The 19,262-nt window shown below is 37.0% G+C and overlaps 1 pseudogene; it reads right to left on the bottom strand.

Annotated features, from left to right (window-relative positions):
* Positions 1 to 13,251: 13,251 nt before the first annotated feature.
* LOC101143165 (large ribosomal subunit protein eL8-like) lies at positions 13,252 to 19,035 on the bottom strand (annotated as a pseudogene).
* Between the last annotated feature and the right edge of the window lie 227 nt (positions 19,036 to 19,262).

Raw genomic sequence — 19,262 nt, 5'->3', positions numbered from 1 at the left:
CAGGAGATCGAGACCATCCTGGCTAACATGGTGAAACCCCGTCTCTACTAAAAATATATATTAAAAAAAAAATTAGCTGAGCATGGTGGCCGGCGCCTGTAGTCCTAGCTACTCGGGAGGCTGAGGCAGGAGAATGGCAAGAACACAGGAGGCAGAGCTTGCGGTGAACTGTGATCGCGCCACTGCACTCCAGCCTGGGTGACAGAGCGAGACTCTGTCTCAAAAAAAAAAAAAAAAAAAGAATGCAGTCTATAAGGTCAGACAAGCCTGAGGTTGAATTCTCTTTCTTCTACTTAATAGTGGTATGACCTTGGGGAAGTTACCTTTTCTATGCTTTACTTTCTTGAATTGTGCAATAGAGTTACACAACATATACTTCAGATTTTTTTTGAGAATTAAGTATAAAGTACTATTCATTAATTGGTTACTATTAATATTACCATGATCACTTTTGCTTTCACTCAATATTTTATTTGCATATGACTGCTACTCTGAAAACCTAACAAACCAATAAATTCATTACTGAGTTGTTAATGCAGAATCACATATTTCTTGATTCCCTCTTACCTAGCCAAGGGAATATTTAAATCATAACAACCACGTATTCCTGCACTTACATATGACAAATAAAGGAGCCCATGACTAAGTCGAGAAAAAAATAGTCACCTGGTACTCTAACACAGACCCAGCTGGATTCACTGTCTGGAGTTTATGATCCAGACCCCTGGCTTCAAGACTTGCTTCTGATAACTAGCTTGTGTTGCAGTAGGCTGATATTTCCCATGTAACTATGGGCACATGAGAGGATTCAGTTACTCATTCTATAGCAAAGGGAGCAGGGGCAACTAGCCCTAGCCCAACTACAGACTACATTCTATGAACAATCTCTTGTTCAGCAAAATCTCAGCAACGGTGAAAATGTGGGTATCATGGATTAATGTCCTGCAACTTAACCTCATCTGCCATTAATCAGAAGAGGAAAGAGTTAAGCAGCCCCTGACATCCAGAAGCTGACCTGATACTATCAGCCAGAACTAAAGTTGCTACAAGCTGGTCTGATATTCTGCTAGTCAGGCTTTGGTGTTCTGTTGAACATAAACAATATCCCAGAACTTCAGCATCATTCATGACCATTGTGTGAATCTTTGTAATTTTAAGACCCTCTCCCTCCAAAATAAAATTTAAAAAGGGCACTTCTAGCCAGGCGTAGTGGTATGTGCCTGTAGTCTCAGCTACTCAGAGGTGGGAGGACTACTTGAGCTCAGGAGTTCCAGAGAACAGAGTGAGACTCTGTCTCTCTAACAACAACAACAGCAACAACAAAAAAGACTAATCTGTAATCATGTTTGAACAAAGACAAAATAGAAACCATGAACATTGTTTAAGCAACAAAAATGACCAAACATTTTCTTATCCTGGCTAATATGAATGATTGCTGCCTCTGTATTCAACACTTTTTTTAGCTTAAGTATTAGTCTAGTCTTCCATTCTCCTAGAGAATATATGTTAGGATATCCAACCATAAAATTACCCCTGCTTCTTGGAGGCCAAGGCAGGCAGATGACCTGAGGTCAGGAGTTTGAGACCAGCCTGGTCAACATGGTGAATCCCTGTCTCTACTAAAAATACAAAAATTAGCCAGGCATGGTGGTGGCTGACTGTAATCCTAGCTACTCGGGAGGCTGAGGCAGGAGAATCTCTTGAACCTAGGAGGCAGAGTTTCCAGTGAGCTGAGATGGCACCATTGCACTCCCGCCTGGGCAACAAGAGTGAAACTCCATCTTAAAAAAAAAAAAAAAAAAAAAAATTGCCCCTGCTTCTTGATGCATAAAAAACAAAGCAAACCTGCTTCTTTAAACTTTCCCTAAAGTTACCTCACGCAAGCCTGATTTGTAAGTGTTCTCTAACACCCTTTCACTGAGGTACCTCATGGTTCTCCATGTTGCGTGTTCTCCCTTACTGCAACAAATTTTATATATATACACAATTTGTTAAATGTTGGGTGCATTTCCAGTGGTCTTTGGCTGAAGGGTCTTGACAAAGGTAAACAAATAAACTTTCTATGTGGTATCGACAATGCAAATATGAGTCAGATGAGTTGCTATAAATGTTTAAACAAAAATCAAATGGAGTACAATTTGCTCTCCTGAGCCTGTAAACAAAGTTGATCTCTTTTGCTCTATTGGTGGATTCGCTTATTTTAGGAAGGAAAATGACAAATGAATTTTATCGTGGTGGGATCTAGCTCCTGCTGGGGGCAGTCTTCCTGATGTATCCTCAAGGACAAATCTTTTACAAAAACAAACCAAACATATAAAATCCCTGAACTCCACACCAATTTGTAAACCATTTTCTTCTAAAGCAGTAAAAATTTAATGACCTACATTATGATAAGGTATTGTTAGGGTTTGTGGAATAAACAGGTGTTTTGGTTTTTTGAATATTCTGATTAACTTGAGTGTTTGCTTCAATAATAGTGTGAAGGAACAAAACAACATCGAACTTGCCAGCATTAGAAATGTGGACACTGAGAGAAGGAAGAGTTAGAAAAAAAGGATAATGTGAATTTTTTAGCAATATTTCAGGAAAGACAGGAACATTATAAAGGCAGGAGGATTTCTATGACTGGTGATATGGTTTGGCTGTGTCCCCACCCAAATCTCATCTTGAATTGTAGCTCCCTTAATTCCCATGTGTGGTGGGAGGGACCTGGTGGATGATAATTGAATCACGGAGGCAGAGGTAGTGAATAAGTCTCACGAGACCTGATGGTTTTATAAGGGAAAACCCCTTGTGCTTGGTTCTCATTCTCTCTTACTGTCACCCTGTAAGAAGTGCCTTTTGCCTTCCACCATGACTGTGAGGCTTCCCCAGCCATGTGGAACTGTGAGTCCATTAAACCTCTTTTTCTTTATAAATTACCCACTCTTGGGTATGTCTTTAATGAAAGCATGAAAAGGGACTAATACAACTGTGTAAGATGAGAGTCAAAAAAAAAAAAAAAAAGCTCACAGAGAGGTATAGAACCAGGTTTATACTCTATGATTTGAGAAGAAAGCAATAATATGTATGTATACATGGGTAAAATCATGGAGTATCTTGATAAGAATACTTAGGAAACTGATCAGAGAAGCTTATTCTGCACAGGAACACTGTGTGGCTAGGTCAGAGAGGGGAAGAGAAATTTACCTCCCTATGTATGTATGTGTGTGTTTGTATGTTTATTCCACACATGCTTTGTTTACTAAAAATAAATAGAATTTTAATATGAAACTAATCAGTCATAAAATAAGTATATAAAGAGAGAGTACATCTGATCATGAGATATTGAGATATAACAAACTTCTTTTCTTTTTTCTTTTTTTTTTTCTTTCCGAGACAGAGTCTTGCTCTGTCACCCAGGCTAGAGTGCAGTGGCGCAATCTCAGCTCACTGCAACCTCCGCCTCGCAGGTTTAAGTAATTCTCCTGTCTCAGCCTCCCAAGTAGCTGGGATTACAGGCGCCCGCCACCATGCCCAGCTAATTTTTGTATTTTTAATAGAGACGGGGTTTCACCATGTTGGCCAGGCTGGTCTCGAACTCCTGACCTCGTGATCCGCCTGCTTCGGCCTCCCAAAGTGCTGGGATTATAGGCATGAGCCACCACACCTGGCTACAAACTCATTTTCAAAAGGGAGAAACTACCAATATTACTTATGTGTTAATACAACCAGAAGGTTTTGGAGACCCTATTTTTTTTGGATCAAGTTTCAGTTCGACTCCTGGCTCTTCTTTTTTTAGCTGGATGACAGAGTGCTTAAACTTTCTGAGCCATAGAGTTCTCCTCTTAATAGAGGGATTTAAAAATATCTACCTCCTAGCACCATTGTGAAGATTTAGTCAATTAAGTAGAGAAATACACTTAGCCAGTGAGTGATTTTTAGAAAATTATTTCTCATTCTTCCAGGTTTACTGATTTTGTTACCCCCATCTGTCCCCCACCCACCCACATCACCAGCCCACTTCTTTGAAGTGACTAGAAGTGAACCATTTAACAAAAGACTTATGAGTATACCTCAGAAGAATGGGAAGATGGAAGTAGGAGATAAGGCCCAGTGATATTCTGCAGAGAGGTTGAGAAGAGAATGGCCAGTATACCCTGTATTAGTTTCCTGGGGCTTCTGTAACAAATTATCTCAAAATTTGTGGCCTAAAACAACACAAATTTATTCTATCATAGTTCTAGAGTTTAGAAGTCTGAAACCAAGGTGTTAACAAGACCATGCTCTCACTGAGGTCTCTACTGAAGAATTCTTAGTTACCTCTTTTTACCTTCTGATGGCCTCAGCAGTCCTTGGCCATCCTTGACTTGTGGTTGCACCACTGCAATCTCTGCCTCCATAAGATTTCCCTGGATATCTGTGGGTCCTTTCTTCTTCATATAAGAACAACCATTATTGGATTTAGGGCTTACTGTACTCCAAAATGACTTCATTTTAAGTTGATTACTTCTGCAGTGACCCTATTTTCAAAGATGGTCACATTTACGGGTACTTAGAGTTAGCATTTCAACATATCTTTTTTGGGGAAATAATGCAACCCACTACCCCTCCTGTCTTGGTAAACAGACTTGTAGTCACATGGAGAGGGAGGGATGCAAACAGAATGGCTGTGTTTAGGAGTCAAAAGCGATAAACAGTAAGCTGTTCTGGGGACATAGACAGTGTCATTCCTTTAAGTGGCTGCTAGAATACCTTGCTGAAACTTTCTAAAATGCAGACATCCTTTCCCATGTTTATTACAAGAGAATTTTTGTAGTGCCTTAGAAAACACTGACTCTCACCTGCAGACTTTTGAGTTATGGTTTATAAAGGGGTAGGGTACTGCAGTCTCACAATTTCTGTCCTCAAAGTTGATTTAAAGTATATATCACATTTACACATTTATATTGACTCTATTCCTAAAAGGAGAATCTCCAGGCTCAAGAAGAATGATGCTGAAATAAAAAATGACATAAAATATACTTGTCACTAAGTGTAAGAGTTCAGAGGAGCAGGCTCTTTCTAACATTTACAGAGCCTTAGACAAGAGTACATGGAGGTTCCCAACTGTACCCTTCTCTCTTCTTCTTCTTTTTTTTTTTTTTGCTCTATTATGTGCCTCATCCATATCTGGTGGACATTCCAGAACTCAAGTCCAAGCACTATCTGTTCCCCCAAACAGATGCCCCTTCACTCTGCCTCAGAATTAAGATTATGTTCACCTGAAGAAATGTCTGCTGGAAAGAAACCAGCGCAAGCCTCAGAGGTGAGTTTATGGTATTCAGGCATGGAATTTGGAGTCCCCCATGCCAAGAATATGACTCAGAAGGTGAGGAAAGACTCAGATTTTGTAAGACTACAGTATCTTAACCCTTGAGCTTTATTACAAAGGCAGGGAAGATAAAACCTATACTGAGTCTCTGTAAAGTAGGGGACCTCAGAGTAGGGGCTTGATGACCCAGGTCTAAGGGCAGGATGCTAGGTGGTTTTGCCCATACTTTATTAAATTAGTCCCCTTTTCTTGGAACAGGAAAAATAACTTTATTTACATCTACGTTTCCTTTTATAAGACTGTGACCATTGTTATAATAGCCTTCTATTGTCACTTTTGACTCCTATTATAGCTTGGCTTGATTTATATACTATTTTAGACACTTAAAAGCAAGATCTCTTAAGCTGGGGGCAGTGGTGCACACCTGTAGTCCCAGATATTCAGGAGGCTGAGGCAGGAGGATTACTTGAGCCCAAGAGACCAACTTGGACAACATAGCAAAACCCCATCTCAAAAAGAAAACAATAAGATCTCTCATCTTTACCCTATTTGCTATATAATACTTCTCTTATTCTGATAGGTGGTAGACTATTTGATGTAAGGAGATTGTTTATCAGGTTAATTGGTAAATATTAAAGGACTTCAAGGTAAAGAATGAGCCCCAGATGGAACCTCTGAAAAACACACCAAAAATTATCCCATTGCTGCCTCTCTGGATTATGACTTGAATTTTTATTATTATGCGGGTTGTGAAGGAAGGGGACTGAATTAAGAGAGGGATTAGAAAAATACTGTCACTGGCATGAACAACTTGGGAAATAAATTTCCTTGAGTTGGCCCTGAAATATCATACATACTGGATGTACCAGGGATAAGGGCAGAGATAATGAAGATGCTCCTAATGAGTTTTAGTAAGCCAGACTGGTCCTTGGTATCTTATGTTATCCCAGGAAACCCAGGAAAACTATGACTGTTATGGGCTGTATGTCCTACTAGTTATACAGAGATGAAGGATGTTTTGTACATAAGGATTTACACTATAGGGTTATTTATAGTCATAAACAATTGGAAACAAATACTTAGCAATTTTCTAACAGTGTAGTAAATACATTTATTCAAGAATAGTCTACTATTAGTCACGTGCTACAGTCATGTACTATAACATGATATCACAATTCATGTTATAGTATAATATTTAATAACATGAATATTCTAATAACTATATTAAGTAAAGTGGGCTATAGAGAAACAGCACCTCTAATTTAAACTTGGAGAAGGGAGAATCATTTTTATGTATTCATATGAAAAAGCTCAGTCAAGTATACTGAAGCATTAATGGTATTCATCCTTAAGAGTGGTTTAATTTTCTACCTGTAATTTTTTCTGAATTTTGCATACTGTCTTCAATAGATAACTATTTTACTAATGAAAAATAAAGATGGTGAATAAAAGCATCAACCTATTTTAGAAAAAAGACAATAAGTTATGTCTTGGTATAAAGGTAAAATCATGAGATGTATTAGCTGTTGAGTCAATCTTCTCTTTGCCTCCCTATTCATAGACATTTGAGGCTGCGAATCCTGTGTGTCTATAGAGAACATTTATTTATGTGAAGAGGTGTTAATATCTTTATTTTTAAAAAGAAAGATGTTGGTATTTAAGATTATCCAAAACAATAATGACAGCAGTAACAATAATAATTGTGCACATTTGTGTAGCATCTGTCAATTGGCAAAACTTCTTCACATTTGTCTAAAGAGGAGTAATTCTGCCCAAGAAAAATGTTTTCATTATGCATGGGAGGCAAAAGCATTATATGAGGCTAGCCTAACTAATTTTTTATAATATAGTAATAATAATTTAAAATAGGAAAGAATAAACTTATAGAATAAATTTAACTTTTATATTTTTAATAGAAGTATAAAACTAAGCTTCAACTAAACATTTTTGTGGGTTGCTTGCAAGTGACAGATTTGAGTTCTGCCCAATGGAAGCTACTCTGCTGCTGGTGTGTTAACATGCCTGTTCCTCTCTATCCACCTACTTTTCCACTAAGGAAGACCCAACATGTTATACGTATGAAGGGGCACAGTCAAATGCACAAAACAGCTCCTCCTAGCTTGCTTTACAACCTATTTCACAAACACTTTACAAGCCATATTTTCATTGTAAGATGAGACAAGTTTTACAACTGGCAATGGGGGAATCAGCTAGAAACAATCTGAACGGCTACCTTTCCTAGGAAATATATACCATTGTTTTGACTTTACTGTGTGCTGGGCAGGAAAGTAAGATACGGATTATATGGTTTGGCTGTGTCCCCACCCAAATCTCACCTTGAATTGTAGTTCCCATAATCCCCATTTATCGTGGGAGGGACCAGGTGGACCAGGTGGAGATAATTGAATAACGGGGGAGGTTTTCCCCATCCTATTCTCATTATTATGAGTCCTGTCTCACAAGATCTGATGGTTTTATAAAGGGCTTCCACCTTTACTGGGCACTCATTCTCTCTCCTGTCACCCTGTGAAGAGGGGCCTTCTGCCTCCCAAATTATGCAGAACTGTGAGTCAATACTTTTTTCTGTATAAATTTCCCAGTTTCATGTATTTCTTCATAACAGCATGAAAACAGACTAGTACATGGGTTTATTAAATTGCATGTATTAACGGAAAGGCTCATTTTCCTGTTTCCTTTACTTTTTGTTCATAGAGTATGTTCCAAGTTCAGATATCTTTTTTTTTCAACTTTTAGATTTAGGGATACATGTTCAGGTTTGTTACATGGGTAAATTGTGTGTCTCTGAGGTTTGATGCACAAATGATTTCATCACCCAGGTAGTGAGCATAGTATCTGATAGGTAAGTTTTTGATCCTTGCACTCCTAATATTCTTCAACCTCAAGTAGGCCCTGTGTCTATTGTTCCCCTTTTTGTGTCCATGTGTACTAAATGTTTAGCTTCTACTTATAAGTGACAATATGCAGTATTTGGTTCTCTGTTCCTGTGTTAATTTACTTAGGATAATGGCCTCCAGCTGCATCCATGTTGCTGCTAAGGACATTATTTTGTTCTTTGTTTATGGCTGTGTTGTATTCCATGGTATATATTTACCACATTTTCTTTATACAGTCTACTGTTGATGGGCATCTAGGTGATTCCATGTCTTTGCTATCGTGAATAGTGCTGTGATGAACTTGTGAATGCTTGTGTCTTTTTGGTAGAACAATTTATATTCCTTTGGATATATACCCAATAGTGGGATTGCTGATCAAATGGTAGTTCTGTTTGACTTCTTTGGGAAATCTCCAAAATTCTTTCCACAGTGGCTGAACTAATTTACATTCCCACCAGCAGTGTATAAGTATTGCCCTTTCTCTGCAACCTCACCAACATGTGTTATTTTTTGAATGTTTTATAAAAGCTATTCTGACTGGTTTGAAATGGTATCTCATTGTGAATTTAATTTGCATTTCTCTAATCATTAGTGATGTTGGGCGTCTTCTCATATACTTGTTGGTCATGTGTTTGTCTCTTTTTGAGAAGTGTCTGCTCATGATCTTTCTTCATTTTTAAATGAGGTTGTTTTTGCCTGTTGATTTGTTAGAGTTCCTTAGAGATCCTTGATATTAGACCTTTGTCAGATGCATAGTTTGCAAATATTTTCTCCCATTCTGTAGGTTGTGCATTACTCTGTTGATAGTTTCTCTGCTGTGCAGAAGCTCTTTAGTTTAATTAGGTACTACTTTTTCTATTTCTTTTGTTGCAGTTGTTTTTGGAGACTTCATCATAAAATTTTTGCCAAGGTCTATGTCCAGAATTGTATATCTTAGGCTTTCTTCTAAGGTTTTTATAGCTTTAGGTTTTAGAGTTAAGTCTTTAGTCCATCTTGAGTTAATTTTTGTATATGTTAAAGGAAGGGCCAGGTGTGGTGGCTCACACCTGTAATCCCAGCATTTTGGGAGGCTGAGGTGGGTGGATCACATGAGTTCAGGAGTTCGAGACCAGCCTGGCCAATATGGTGAAACCCTGTCTCTACTATAAAAAAAATATATATATATAAAATTACCTGAGTTTGGTGGAGGGCACCTGTAATCTCAGCTATGTAGGAGGCTGAGGCAGGAGAATTGCTCGAACCTAGGAGTCAGAGGTTGTGGTGAGCCGAGATTGCACCATTGCACTCTAGCCTGGGCAACAAGCATGAAACTCCATCTCAAGAAAAAAATAAAAGAAGTAAAGAAAGGAAGGGGTTCAGTTTCAATCTTCTGCATATGGCCAGTCACTTATCACAGCACCATTTATTGAAGAGAAATTCCTTTCCCCATTGCTTGTTTTTATTGACTTTGTCAAAGATCAGATGGTTGTAGGTGTGCAACTTTGTGAGTTCTCTAACCTGTTCCATTGTGTCTGTTTTTGTACAAGTACCATGATATTTTGTTTATTGTAGCTTATGGTATAGTTTTACATCAAGTAGTGTGATGTTTCTGGCCTTGTTCTTTTTGTTGAGGATTACTTTGGCTATTTGGGCTCCATTTTGGCTTCACATACATTTTAAAATAGTTTTTTCTAGTTCTGTGAAAAACAATGTCATCAGTAGTTTGATAGGAATAGCATTGAATCTGTACATTGCTTTGGGGAGGATGGCCATTTTAATAATATTGATTCTTCCTACCCATGAGCATGGAATGTGTTTCCATTGGTTTGTCATGTCTCTGATTTCTTCAGAAGTGTTTTGTTATTCTCACTGTAGAGATCATTTACCTCTTCAGTTGGCTGTATTTCTAGATATTTTATTCTATTTGTGGCTATTGTGATTGAGAGTGTGTTCTTGATTTGGCTCCCATCTCAGACATTACTGGTGTGTAGAAATGCTATGGATGTTGATTTTGTATCCTGAAACTTTGCTGAAGTTATTTATTATTTCTAGGAGGCTTTTGGTGGAGTCTTTATCATTTTCTGGGCATAGAGTCATATCATTAATTAAGAGAGATAGCTTGACTTCTTCTTTTCTTATTTGGATATCTTTTATTTCTTTACTTTGCTTTATTGCTCTGGCTAGGACTTCCAGTTTATATTGAAAGAACTGGTGAGAGTGGGCATCTTTCTTTTGTTCCAGTTCTCAAGGGGAATGTTTCCAGCTTTTGCCCATTTAATATGATGTTGGCTGTGAATTTGTCATAGATGGCTCTTATTATTTTGAGGTATGTTCCTTTGGTGCATTAAAGTTTGTTCAGGGTTTTTAGCCTGAAGAAATCCTGGATTTTATCAAAAACCTTTTCTGCCTTTATTAAGAGGATCATGTGTATTTTGTTTTTAATGATAAAGTATACAACAAGAAAACTTAACTATTATAAATATATATGCACCCAGCACTGGAGCACCCAGATTCATAAAACAAGTTCTTAGAGACCTATGAAGAGACTTAGATAACCATCCAATAGTAATGTGAGACTTCAATATTCCCACTGGCAGTGTTAGACACATCACTGAGGCAAAAAATAAAGATATTCATGACATAAATTCAACACTTGACCAAGTAGACCTAAGAGGCATCAACAGAATACTCTATGCAACAATAAAATATACATTCTTCTCATATGCACATGGCACATACTCTAAGATTGGCTACAAGCTCAGCAATCCTCAGCAAATTTTAAAAAACCTAAATCATACCAACCACACTCTTAGACCATAACACAATAAAATATGATTCAGTACCAAGAAGAACTTTCAAAATCATGTAATTCCATGGAAATTAACCAATCTGCTCCTAAACTTATGAGTAAATAATAAAATAAAGGTATAAATCCAAAACTTCCTTGAAACTAATGAAATAAAGATATAACATATCAGAATCTCTGGGACACAGCTAAAGCAGTGTTAAGAGGAGTGTTTATAGTGCTAAATGCCTAAATTAAGTAGATCTCAAATTAACAACCTAACATCACACCTAGAGGAACTAGAAAAACTAGAGCAAGCCAACCCCAAAGCTAGCAGAAGAAAAGAAATAACCATAATCAGAGCTGAACTGAATGAAATTGAGATGCAAAATCCACTGAAAAGATCAACGAAATCTAAAGTTTGTTTTTTGAAAGAATAAATAGTATTGATGGACAGCTAGCTAGATTAATAAAGAAAAAAGAAGATCCAAATAAACACAATCAGAAATGACTAAGGTGACACTCCCACCAACACTGCAGAAATACAAGGAGTCCTCAGAGACTATTATGAGCAGCTCTATGTGCACAAACTAGAAAATCTAGAGGAAATGGATAAATTCTAGGAAATATACAATAACCAAGATTGAACCAGGAAGAAATTGAAATCCTGAACAGATCACTAATGAGTTCCCAACAAAATATTTACTAGACAGAAAAAGCCCTGGATCAGATGAACTATAGCCAAATCCTACCAGATGTATAAAGAAGAGCCAGTACCAATCCTGCTAAAATTATTTCAAAAAATTGAGGAGGGACTCCTCCCTAACTCATTATATGAGGCCAGCATCATTCTGATACCAAAACCCGGAAGGGACACAGTGAAAAAAGAAACTTCAGGCAAATATCCCTGATGAACATAAATTCAAAAATCTTCAGCAAAATACTAACAGATTGAATCCAGCAGCACATCAAAAAGCTGATCTACCATGATCAAATAGGTTTTATTCATTGGATGCAAAGCTGATTCAATACATAGAAATTAATAAATGTGATCCATTTACAGAACTAACTTCTGATATTTATCTCTTAAAAGAATACTAAGAAATGTACTAAAATCAATCAAGGGTTGAGGGAAAAGAACTTTAATAAAAAGTTTAAAAGATGATAGTTTTTTATTGAGCATTCTTCTGCCCATCACTAAAGGTAACAAGGAATTATGCCTGTTATAATAAAGAAACAGTATGAAAATTTAGCCAGTCTTAGAAATTAGTTCCAGAGAGGCTACTGTGAGGATGTGTGTTTAGGTAGAACACATTTTTTTCAACATCTTCACATAATTGAAAGAGAAGCCAAATAGGAATTCTCTTAATTATTTGGAGTAAACTGGATGTGCTAAGAGATAGGGAACACTGGATAAAAGTATGTACACAAAGAGCTTGTTTAAAATTCTATTCTGTATCACTTTCTTTACTAAGGTTTACTAAGGTTCAGTTTTCTTGTAAAAATGGGGTGAACTACCTACTTTCCAGTGTTGGTGCAAGAGTTAAATTATGTGCAAAATACTTAGCATACTACCTGGTACATTATAAATGTTCAATAAGTAGGAGTTATGCAGCATCATCATGCAGCATTATATTATTTGATATCCATAGTGGCACCAAATATGTACTTCAGTAAAGTTCTTCTTAATTTATTAAGGAAATAAAGGAGATCCATAGATGGATCTTATGTGTATGGCAAACTAACATGTATGGCATGTGAAAATTTAGGAAACACTTACTCTCTTTGTAACATATTTCAACTGGACTACATGTGTATGCAACAAAAAAGAGTATTTTCTAATAGTAGGCATATTTTGTTTTAGTTTGTTTGTGCCACTATAGCAGAATACCTTAAACTGGGTAATTTATAAAAACAATAATTTATATTTTATTTTCTTGAAGGAAAATTTGTATTTTAATTTTTTATGTAGAGAAAACTCAACAGCATACATTTAACCCACTTTAGTGGCAAGTTCTTTAGTCTTTGCCTTTTTGAGCTTGGAAATGTGAGCCACAGATCTGGGAACCCAGGACATTGCTTCCCCAGTGACGGTGGATCTCATTGTATCTGTCGTTGCAATTTGTCCTGATAGCTTCCACCAGCTTAGGCAAAGCTCCTTTGCCTTCCGAGTTAACCTATGTGAAGGCGACAGTGGTGCAGGTCTTCCTGTGGACTAGATGTCCCAGTCTTGCCTTCCCCTTGATAATGCAGTAAGGGACCCCCATTTTACAGCATAGGGCAGGCAGGAAGACAACCAGCTAGACAGAATCCACATCATGTGCAATCACCACCAGCTGAGCTTTCTTGTTCTCCACCAAGTTGTTGACGGTCTTAACTCCTGCTTGAAGGACAGGCGGTCTCTTATTGGGGATGTCTCCTTTGCTGGCAGCTTTCTTCTCAGCCCTGGGCCAATAGCCTCTGCTTATTCTTTTGCTTTGTCTCTGGTCTGTACTTGTGGGCCAGCTTAAGCAGCTGAGTAGCTGTTTGCTGGTCCAGGGCCTGGATGAACTGGTTAATCACAGGAGGCACATTCAGTCACTTATCGAGGATGGCTGTCTGCTGCTGCAACCTGATATAGCGGGGCCATTTCACAAAGCAGGTGAGGTCTCTTTTGGGCTGGATGTCCTGTCCAATGCCAACATTCTTAGGCCTTTTCTCAAACAAGGGATTCACCACTTTCTTGGCTTCCTGCTTCTTCACAGCAGCAGGGACCAGAGCCACCTTCTTCCCCCCAACAACCTCACCCAAGCAGGGAAACGCCTTCCTCTCTGTCCATTTAGTAGAAGCAGAGAGGCTAGACCTGCTTGACAAGGAAGTCCAAAGAATGACTCAGCTCAGCCAAAAAGCCTGACAAATGACCTCATCCAGGCAGGGATATCCCTGCCTCTTCCTATTTTGGAGAAGCATAGGGGCCAGACATGCTTGAACCAAGAGATCAAACAGTGGCTGAACTCAGCCAAAAGCCCACCCCATGGTTCCACCCAAAGAAGGAGACAACTCTCAATTGTGCATTTCTAAGGAGCATAGTCTCTGGGCCCTGCCTGTCCCAAGCAGCAACTCTGTCTAACCTCAGAGCTGAGCCTGCAGCCCTGTCCAACTGCAGATCCAAAATGTCTCAGTCAGGGAATGTATCCTCTGATAGGTGTGACCAGAGAGCCTCACAGTAATCATCCAGTTGCTCTGCGTAGTAGCAGAGCCCAGCCAGAAGCTCCACATGACATAACAGCAAAGGCAGCAAACCAACCCAAGTAGAGAACCCATAACAGGCCTTCCAGATTCACAGAGTAAACTGAGTAGTGAAGTTGTATCCCTGCCAAAGAACACTTGTATAAACAAGAAGAGGTGGTTGTCTCTTTATATGTGCACACAACAATGCAAAGACAAAAGATTTTCCAAAAATCTGGGAATAATTACATCTTTTATAGAAATTAATAAATCTCCAATAATGGATGCTAAAAAATGGATATCTATGAAATGACAAAAAATTATAATAATCTTAAATAAGTTCAGTGAACTTGAAAAGTATACAGCTAGAAAATTAAATAAAATTTGGAAAATAACATGGAAAGTGAGAACTTTGACAAAGAAATAGAAACAATAGTAAAAAATAGAAATCCTGGAAATTACAGACACAACAACTGAACTGAAAAAAAAATCAATAGAAAGCTTCATCAGAAAACTCAATCAAGCAGAAGAAAGTCTGAGCTTGAAGGCAGGACATTTGAAATTATTCAGGCAGAGAAGCAAAAAATCGAAAGAATAAAAAATAAGAAAGTCTACAGGAGCTATGGGAAACCATCAAAAGTGAAACCTTTGTATAATAGGAGGCTTAGAAGGGGATGAAAGAGAAAACAAATCCAGAAAGCATATTTAAAGAAATAATGTCTAAAATTTTTCATAATCTGAGGATAGATTCCAGTGTTCATGTACAGCAAACACAGAGGTTTCAGTCAAATTCAACCGAAAGAAGAGTTCACTAAGACACAATCAAAATATCAAAACTCAAAAAAACCTTGGGGGCAGCAAGAGATGAGAAACATATTACATGGAAAGGAATCAAAATAAGACTATCAACAGATTTCTCAGCAGAAACCCAGCAGACCAGGAAACAAGGGGAAGAGATATTAAAAATGCTAAAGGAAAAAAAGAAACTGATGAAACCACCAACCAAGAATGCTTTACTCAGAAAAACTTTAAGAAATGAAAGAAAAATAAAAACTTTTCAGACAAACAAAAGCTAAGGGAATTCATCACCATTAGGCCTCAAAGATTACTGAAAGTTTTGTAAGTTGAAACAAAAGGCTGCTAACTAAAAACATAAAACACAAAAAGTACAGAACCCAATAGTATACATAATACAGAGCTATATTTAGAATACCTTAGGACTGTAATGACAGTTGTGCAAAGAAATTTTATTCTAGTATGAGAGTTAAAAGACAAAACCTAGCTAAAATAAAATTTTATCAAGAACCTAGCTAAAATAAATTTTCAAGGGATAAACATTTGAAAATAATATAAATTCTTCCATATGCCGTGGCACATGTCTGTAGTCCCAGTTACTTGGGAAGCTGAGGTGGGATGATCACGTGAGCCAAGGAGTACTGGGCTGTAGTGCACTATGCCGATTGTGTGTCCCCGCTAAATTCAGCATCAATATGGTGACCCACCATAGTGGGGACTACCAGGTTGCCTAAAGAGGGGTGTACCAGCCTGGGCCAGAATTGGAGCAGGTCAAAACTCCTGTGCTGAAAATAACATAAATTCTCACATCAAAATGTAAAATATTGGAAGAGAGAGTGAAAGTATAAAGTTGCATGCAAAGTTAATTTATTATCAACTTGAAATAGACTGTTATAGCTATAAGATGTTACGTGTAAACGTAGTGGTAACAATGAAGAAAAAAATCTGTAGAAGAATTACAAAACAAAAGTATAGAGAATTCAAAGCATACCACTACAGAAAACTATGAAACTACAAAGGAAGACAGCAAGAAACACACAAACAAAAACGTCACAAATCATTTAATAAAATGACAGTAGTGAGACCTTAGCTATCAATAATTATCTTAAATGTAAATGAATTGCATTCCCTAATAAAAATACATAGACTAAATGAATATAAAAAAAGACCCAACTATATGCTCCCTGCAAAAGATTCATCTCAGTTTTAAGTATACACACAGACTGAAAATTCAGGGATGAAGAAAAGGTATTCTACACAAATAGAAACCAAAAGAGAACTAGGGTAGCTATACTTATATAAAATAAACTTTAAGTCAAAAAGTATAAAAAGAGACAAAGAAAGACATTATATAATGATAAAGAAGTCAGTTCATCAAGAAAACATAAAAATTTTAAATATATATGCACCTAACATTGGAGCAACCAAATATAAAAAGGAAATATTAAAGGATCTGATGGGTATTGCAGATTCCAATATGACAATTGTAGGGAACTTCAATACCCTACATTTAACAATGGACAGGTCATCTAAACAAAATTAACAAGATAATATTAAACTTGAACAACACTTTTAGACCAAATAGCCTTAATAGAGATGTACAAACCATTCTCTCCAACATGTGCAACAGAAGGCACATCCTTCTCAAGAATACATGGGACATTCTCCAGCATAGATCATATGTTAGTCCACAAAACAAGTATTAGCAAATTTAAGAAGATTGTAATTATAACAAGTATCTTTTCAAACCACAATGGTACAACTAGAAATCAATAAAATGAGATATTTTAAACAATTGCTTCTGAACAACCAGTGGATCAACAAAGAAATAAAATGCAAATTAAAAAATATCTTGAGGCTGGGTGTGGTGGCTCACACCAGTAATCCCAGCACTTTGGGAAGCTAAAGCAGGTGGATCACTTGAGGCCAGGAGTTCAAGACTAACTTGAGCAACATAGTGAGACCTTGTCTCTACAAAATAAAAAAAATATATAAAAACAGCTGAGCATGATTGTGCATTACAGGACTGTAGTCCCAACTACTTGGTAGGCTGAATCAGGAGGATCAGTTGACCCCAGGAGTTCCAGGCCGCAGTGAACTATGATAATGCCACTGCACTCCAGCCTGGGCAACAGAGCTAGACCCTGTCTCTAAAGAGACAATCTTGAGACAAATGAAAACAGAAACACAATATGCCAAAACTTACGGGATACAGCAAAGGTACTTCTAAGAAGAAATTTCATAGCAATAAATGGTTACATCAAAAAATAACAAAGATTTAAAATAAATTACAATGTCATTCCTGAAAAGCTAGAAAAAACCCAAACTAAGCTCAGTTAGCAGAAGAAAAAAGATCCGAGAAGAAATAAATAAAATAGACTAGAAAATCAATACAAAACATCAACAAAACTAAGAGTTTTTTTTTTGAAAATATAAATACAATCAACAAATCTTAAGCTAGACTAAGAGAAAAAGAAGATTCAAATACATAAAATCAGAAATGAAAGTAGTGACATTACAACTGATACTACAGAAATACAAAGGATCATAAGAAACTATTAGGAATAACTATATGCCATCTTTCTAGTATAATATGTAAGAAATTGATAAATTCCTAGACATATACAACCTATGAAGACTGAATCATAAATAGAAAACTTGAACAGACCAGTAACAATTTAGGAGACCGAGTCAGTGATGAAAACTTTCCCATCAAAGAGAATCCCAAGACCAAGACCTGATGGCTTCATTGCTGAATTCTACCAAACATTCGAAGGTTCTAATACCAAAGGTAAACAAGAATACCATAACAAGTTAAAATAAAATTCCAGGCCAGTGTCTTTAATGAACATAGATGCAAAGATCTTCAACAAAATACTGGCAAACTGAATTCAATAATACATTAAAAGAATTGCTCAACATGAACTAGTAGAATTTATCCCTACAATGCAAGGATGACTTAAAATACATGAATCAATAAATACATTAACAGAATAAAACACAAAAACTATATGAGTATCTCATTAGATGCAGAAAAAAATACTTTGCAGATTTTAACATCCTTTCATGATAAACATTTCTTACCAAATTAGCTGTAATAAGAATGTGCCTCAACACAATACAAGGCATATACAAGCCCAAAGCTCACATTATACTCAAAAGTGAAAAACTGAAATCCTTTCCTCTAAGAAATGGAACAAGACAAGGCCCATTCTCGTTGCTTCTATTCAACTTATTATTGGAATTCTTTGCTAGAGCAATTAGGTAATAGGAAGCAATAAAATCTTCCAAATAGGAAAGGAAGAAGACAAATTGTCACTGTTTGCTGACACATGATCTTATGTATAGAAAGGTCTAAAGATTCCATAAAAAACAGTTAGAACTAATAAATATGTTAAACTTTCAGAATGCAAAATAAACACACAAAAATCAGTAGCATTTTTGTATAACAACAATGAAATATCCAAAAAGAAATGAACAATCCCATTGACAATTTCTATGGAAAACAGTTAAGAATAAATTTAACCAAGGAGGTGAAAGACCTATACACTGAAACACTACAAAATGTTGATGAAATAAATTGAAGACATAAATGAATGAAAAGATATCCTGTATTGTGTGGATTGGACAAATTATTGCTAAAATGTCCATACTACATAAAGCAAGATACAGTTTCAATGCAATCCCTATCAAAATTCCAATGTGATTTTCATAAAAAGAGAAAGAATCCTAAAATTAACATGGAACCAAAAAAATTATAAACATGCAATGCAATCACAAGCAAGAAAATACACCTGGAGGTATTACACTACCAGATTTCAAACTATACTACAACACTATTGAAATTGTTTGGCTGTATGGTTTGGCTGTGTCCCCACCCAATCTCATTTCGAATTCCCACGTGTTGTGGAAGGGACCAGGTAGGAGGTAATTGAATCATGGGGGCGAGTCTTTCCCATTCTGTTCTTGTGATGGTGAATAAGTCCCATGAGATATGATGGTTTTAAAAAGGGGAGTTTCTCTGTGCAAACCCTTTTCTCTTGTCTGCCACCACGTGACATGTGCCCTTCACCTTCCGCCATGATTGTGAGGCCTCCCCTGTCATGTGGAACTATAAGTCAATTAAACCTGTTTCTTTTGTAAATTGCCCGGTCTCAGGTATGTCTTTATCAGCAGCATGAAAATGGACTAATATAGTAAATTGGTACCAGTAGAGTGGGGCGCTGCTGAAAACATACCCACAAATGTGGAAGTGACTTTAACTGAGTAACGGGCAGAGGTTGGATCAGGTTGGAGGGCTGAGAAGAAG

Source organism: Gorilla gorilla, chromosome 9, assembly GCF_029281585.2.
Source record: "Gorilla gorilla gorilla isolate KB3781 chromosome 9, NHGRI_mGorGor1-v2.1_pri, whole genome shotgun sequence".
Taxonomy (NCBI): domain Eukaryota; kingdom Metazoa; phylum Chordata; class Mammalia; order Primates; family Hominidae; genus Gorilla; species Gorilla gorilla.
This window is presented reverse-complemented; position numbering and strand designations above follow the sequence as displayed.